Genomic DNA, 7287 nt, shown 5'->3' with positions numbered 1-7287 from the left:
TAACCCCCTTAAGCCCAAGAAGTAACCATAATTTATTTATTTATTTGACTGCCGTAGAGTAGGGTTTAAACTTAGGTAAAATATTAATTTTTACACCGCCCGTGCTCTCTTTTTCTTCTTCAGTTAAATTTGTTAACCCTCCCATCCGCCGTTGCTCTAAAATCGGTCTTCTTCTTCAGTTATATATGATAACCCGTCTCCCGTCCGCTACACTAAAATCGCCGTTCGTCGATCCGTTGTCGATCGTCTTCGAATCACCGCTAGCTGTTGATTAGTATATAGTTGTAAGACCTCCTCTCTTGCATGGCTCATATGTATGTATCTATCTCGTAGTTGATTAGATACTAATTTTAAACTATTTGTTACCTCAACTGTCAAACAATTATATTTAGCTGATGAAGATATTACATATTTGTTTAATTAAAATGATGCATAATAAGATTATATATAGGGTATAATCATCTAATTCTTAAGTTTAGATTCTGTTTGCATTTGATTGAAATAGTCATCTGTTTCCTCTACCTCATCAGATCTTACAATTATATTTGATTAAAAGGATGCATACTAGGATTATATATAGAGAATAATCATCTAATTCTTATGTTTAGATTCCGATTGAAACAGGGAACCTTGAGAAATGATGAGCGCACAAATACCACATACTACGTTTACAACTCGGATGTGGCAACTAGATATGTGATAATGGTTTTTCCATGTCTTGGTTTGTTCAATAGAATTTGGTTGTTCAAGTGATGTCTTGCAAAATAAAAATTCAGGATTTGTATACTAGTTTGTTTGATTATTGATATGTTTAACTTTATTATTGAGATGTTTGGTAGTATAAACTTTATAAACTATATAAGTTTTGATATCTAATAATTGGTAATAACATAGTTTTGTCAAAATATCCAAGCATCATCTTTAAATTTGAACCTTACACTAGAATCATCATCACTATTAAAGAACAATATTATAAGAATATCTTAACATGATAAAATGAGAAAAATGCTAAGAGACCTAAACTGTGACAAGTTCATAATTTTGTTTAATAGCTCTACAAATATGACATAAATATAACAGAAATATGACAAGTTTATAATTTTGATTAATAACTACAAATATAACAGAAATATAACAAAAATATGACAAGTATTACAAATGCAGCTATAGAAATATGACAAGTTCACAATTTTGCTTAATAGCTATACAAAAAATCCAGCTGCTAAAGTAGAAAATAACATGTTTATAAATTCTAGCTGATAGGTATGCAAATCCTAAAGTAGAACACCTGTCCAAATGATATTGTTGATGATAGTAATTCAAATAGAAGGTAATCGTAAATCAAACTATAAATACCTCACATAATTTTAAAGAACATTAAGAATAATACTAGTACGCTTCTGTTATCAGGATCGCGCCCCTAAACATTAATTTTTTTTATTATATTTAAATAAGTTTAATTTGTTTACAACATTTCTTACTTGTGATGAATGAAGACTCTGAAAGTGATATGAGACCCCAAAAATTATGATGGATGAAAAACCCCAAAATGAGGTCCCCCAAACTGCATTTAAAATACAAAAAATAAATATAAAATTAAATTTTAATTGTGCCCAAATTCATCATTAATATTGAAAATTAAAAAAATTTAGTTACCATAATGAAATGATAATTGTGTCCGTACGGAGATGTAAATTGAGGAGGTGCCGATATATATTGCAATAAAGTGTAATTTGAGTGTTGTTGTGATGGTATATAGTTCATTTCATGGGTGTTTGTGGCATCTTGTGAATTTTGACCCTTTTTTTTTCTTTCTTTTTGCACCTAACAAATCAAAGAAAATTACAAAATTAATGTTAGATTAACTATATACCGAGAACATGAATAAAGTTATGAAAAAGAAAAACTTACTTGAAATTTTAGCTTTTCCCTTTCCTTTATCATTTTTTTTGCTTTTAGAATCCTAATGTTGTGTAATATTTGCATATGTAACTCCTAACGTTCTAGAATGTCTAGAATGTCGGAAAAAGCACAGAGTTTCGTGAGGAGATGTATGGTTGAGGATCCGGAGCAAAGATGGGATGCCGACATGCTTCTTCAACATCCCTTCATAGTCGATCATCAAGTCTGTCAATTTATGCCGGCAAGTAATACTTTTTGTCAATATAAAGCAGAAGAAGCTTGAAGATTATTATTAATACCTAAATAATTGGTATTAATTAATATTGGGAAGAATATATATACATACATGTTAATATTTATTTTTAAATATTTAAATAAGAACTCTTTTAAATTAATCATAGTTTTAATATATATAATACATTTTAGAATGAATATTGGAATATTACAATCAAATAATATAATAATAATTTAAATTATCTTGAAGATTAATAATTTTATAAGATAATATATAATATATTAATTAAATGACATTATTTTAAATTTGTAAGTAATAAAATATTTTGAAATTAATTTTTTTTAATATATTAATTATTTTAATTGGTGTATATATCATATATTTATAATTGTAAAAATTAATTTCAAATAAAATATTTTAAATAATAGTTTTATTTAAATTTTGTAATAAATTTATTTTTTTTAATATATATATATATAATAATCCTTAACTATTTTAATAAGAGAAAATATTTTAAAAATAAATTCTTACAAAATTTGATCATATGGTCTATGTTTAATATCTAATTTTCAATAATTCTTCTCGTTTCATATATATATATATATATATATATATATATATATAATAATTATTATTATTATTATTATTCTTAACTATTTTAATAAGAGAAAATATTTTAAAAATAAATTCTTACAAAATTTGATCATATGGTCTATTTTTAATATCTAATTTTCAATAATTCTTCTCATTTCACATATATATATATATATATATATAAAGTTTAAAACAAAATAATATAATAAAGCATAAATTATAATATATATATATATATATGATTTATTTTTTTATGTTATTATAAATATTTAAACGAAAGATGGAGGATGATTATGAGCACTCAATTTAGGAATAAGACAATTTTGTAGGTTTAAAAATTAAAAATGAATATATATTTCACTTTATTTTAATATATAAAAAATATGATTTCAGGACATCACACAGTAATCGAATTTGTTGGATTTATTATTTGTTTAAAATTTAAGATATATATAATATTTTATGGTCAAATTTATATTTTACATTTGAAAAAAATAAATACTTAACTCGAGTATAAATATTTGCATAAACATGTGGGGGTAATTCGTTAAAAAAAAAATATATATATATATATAATTATAAACAAAATTCAAAAATCAAAGACTAGGATTTATGAATCCCTGTTCTGGATGTACTCCGAACGTTCTATCATTTCAACTACATTCCTATATTGAATCAAATGTCTCAAACAATTCTATTTAACCATATTCTCTTAGGCTAATTTTTGGCAGTCAATATAACTATATAAGTCCCCTTAGAGCATTTTTTTTTTATTATATGGTCATTTTTTTTTGTTTGCTACGTGAGTATGACTTTATAGAAGATTATTTTTTATTTTTTAAGAAAGTAACATTAAAAATTTCATTAACCAACCTCTTGCACAATATTTTATAATGGAAAAAAATCAATATTTAGAATCTATCAAGTTAGAATGATAATAATATAAAGTAAACAAACAAAATATACATAGTTTACTGTCGCTAAAGGAGTCGTTAATCCCCTTTAGCGACTGAAAATCAATCAACAATGACGCGTTATTATTGGCATTTACATACAAAATATTTCAGGCAGGTAGGCTTGTACATAGATTTGCACTTGCTAAAAAGTATTTTTGATTAAATTATAGAAGATATATTTTTTAAAGGAAATAACATTAAAAAATTCATTATCTCTCAAATGCTATGCGAGCGCTCTACCATCTAAGCTATATCCCCATATTTATTTAAATCCCTCAAACAATGTCATTTAATCCTAACTTTTTTTTTTTTGTCTAATTTGGGCATCGGGGATCAGGTCCCTTAGAACCAAACGCGGGGCTAAGATTTAGAATCTACCCGGACTAAAAACTTTTTATAAATTTATCCGGGCAAAAATGATAATAATATAAAGTAAACAAACAAAATATACCTAGTTTACTATCACTAATTCCTTTTAGCCCTGGGAAATCTATCAACAACGACGTAATTTTCCCGTTGTTATTGACATTACATAAAAAAAAATATTATAAAGCAAACAAACAAAATATACCTAATTTATTGTCGCTAATCCCCTTTAGCGATTAGCGACGAGAAATCTATCAACAACGACGGTATTTTGCCGTTTTATTGGCATTTACATCCAAAATTTTATGGGCTACCAGGACTGCAGCCCGTGTAAACTTGTACATAGATGTGCACTTGCTTAGAACATCTTTTGATTACATGTCATGGATTTGTTTGCCTATAAGAATTGATTTTGTGTTTGTGTAAGGAGGCTATGACATTATAGAAGATGTATTTTATTTAATGGAAGTAACATTAGAAAAATTCATTACCCAACCGCTTGCATAATATTTAATAATGAAAACAATGTATATGTTCTTTTTGAAATTGAACAAAACTTTAATTATTAAAATCAATCTATGTAAAGTGGAGATCCAATCCACGTACCTCTCACAAGCTAAGCTACATTCTCATACATATTCACATGCCTCCAATAATATCATTTAACCCTCATTTGTTAGTCTAATTTTGCGTCGGGATCAGTTCCAACCAAAGCGGAACTAGGATTTAGAATCTACCCGAACTAAAAACTTTTCATAAAATCTACCCTGGATAGAATGATAATAATATAAAGCAAACAAACAAAATATACCTAGTTTATTGTCGCTAATCCCCTTTAGCGATGAGAAATCTATCAACAACGACGATATTTTCCCGTTTTATTGGCATTTTCTTACAAAATATTTTGGGCTACCCGGACTGTCGCCTGAGTAAACTTGTACATAAATGCACACTTGCTTAGAACATCTTTTGATTACATGTCATTGATTCGTTTGCCTATGAGAATTGATTTTGTGTTTGTGTAAGGGTTTATGAGGCTATCACATTATAGAAGATGTATTTTTTTTAAAGGAAGTAACATTAAAAAAATTCACTGTCCAATTGAAAACAATCTCTGTAAAGTGGAGATGCGGGCGCTATACCATCTTAGCTACATCCCCATAATTGTTCATATGCATCCAACAATGTCATTTAACCCTCATTGTTTAGTTTAATTTTGCATCAGGGATCAGTTCCCTTAAAACCAAGGGCGGAGTTAAGATTTAGAATTTACTCGGGTTAAAAACTTTTCATAAAATCTATCCGGGCTAAAATAGAATAATAATAATATAATACAAACAAAAAAAAATATACATAGTTTATTGTCGCTAATGTATATGTTCCTTTTGAAATTGAACAAAAAAAAGTTTAACTATTGAAATAAATAACAATTAAGTGGAGATGCGGGGTATCAATCTCCGTACCTCTCGCATGCTAAGCGAGCGCTCTACCATCTGAGCTACATCCCCATACTTATTTCTATGTCTCCAACAATATCATTTAACCCTTATGTTTTAGTCTAATTTTGCATCAGAAATTAGTTCCCTTAGAACCAAGGGCGGAGCTAAGATTTAGAATCTATCCAGGGGCTACAATGATAATAATATAAAGTAAACAAACAAAATATACCTAGTTTACTTTCGCTAATCCCCTTTAACGACAAGAAAATTATACATAACGACAGTATTTCCCCGTTGTTATGGCCATTTACATACAAAATATTTTGGGCAGGTAGGTTTGTACATAGATTCGCACTTGCTAAGTCAAGAATTTATTTGTCTATGAATTGATTTTGTGTTTGTGTAAGGAGTTCTAACATTATATAGAAGATGTATTTTTTAAAGGAAGTAACATTAAAAAATTCATTACCTAGCTAATCGCTTGCATAATATTTCATAATGAATATGTTCTTTTTGAAATGGACTAAAAAAAACTAATTATCTAAATCAATATTTGTAAAGTGGAGATGTGAGGTATCGATCGTACCTTTCGCATGTTAAGCAAACGCTCTGTCATCTGAGCTGCATCCCCATATTTATTCAATTGTCTCCAACAATGTCATTTAACCCTCATTTTTAAGTCTAATTTTAGCATTGAAGATCAGGTCCCTTAGAACTAAGAGTAGAGTTAAGATTTAGAATATACCCGAGCTAGAATGATAATAATATAAAATAAACAAACAAAATATACCTAGTTTACGTTGCTAATCTTCTTTAGCGACGTAAAACCATCAATAATAACGGTATTTTCTCGTTGTTATGGACATTTACATACAAAATATTTTGGACTAACCTTTTATTTAAAAAAATTATAAACCGGCCTGCTAATATAATATCATGTTATATATTTTCTACTTATAAAATTTTGTGTGTTTGAAAGACATAATTAAAAAGAAAATAATAATAAAATTGACCTATTTTTTTATCTTATATATTAATTAGTCGAATTCTCTTTATTGTTTTAAACATTATAATTTATTTTTTATCGTCTATTTAGAATTTAATGTTGATAATTTTGCACAATTAAGTATTATTTAATATGATTATTTTTTTAACATTCCAAAACAAGTTCATCCTATTAATATATATATATATGAGGAGTGATAATTCCAAAGCAAGTTCATCCTACTAATATATATACGAGGAGTGATAAAGAAAGGGAATTTGAGAGATAATGACTTGACATCACCTCATTGGTTGGAAAAAGGGTAAAGTATGAGGAAAGAGAGAAAGAAAGAAATTATTTAATTTTTTCAGCCAATCATATTGCCGTGTCATTCCCTCTCTTATTCCCTCACCAAATTCTCTCCCCCAATCATTTCTCTCTCTATATATATATTTTGAGTATAATGTAATAAATATTTAAATAATTATTCTGAATTAAATTTTATATATGAATTAATTTTATTAAAATTTAAAAAATTATAGAAATAATTATTATTTAAATACAATAAAAAAGAAAAAAAAAACATTTAGTATTATAATTTATAAATTGGAAAGTATTAATTTGAGAAATATAAATTGAATAAAAAATTATTTTTAATTTATTTTTATATTTAAATATAAATTTTATAAAGTAAGTTATTTTAGTTAATTAAATTAGTAATATCAAATTAAATATGAAGTTTTTATTGGTTTTAAAAACAAAATTTGAGTAAGATCGATAAGTAAATAACCCAACCAACGAATGCTCAAA

This window comes from Impatiens glandulifera, chromosome 2 (assembly GCF_907164915.1).
Source record: "Impatiens glandulifera chromosome 2, dImpGla2.1, whole genome shotgun sequence".
Taxonomy (NCBI): Eukaryota; Viridiplantae; Streptophyta; class Magnoliopsida; order Ericales; family Balsaminaceae; genus Impatiens; species Impatiens glandulifera.
Note: the sequence above shows the minus strand (reverse complement) of the source record.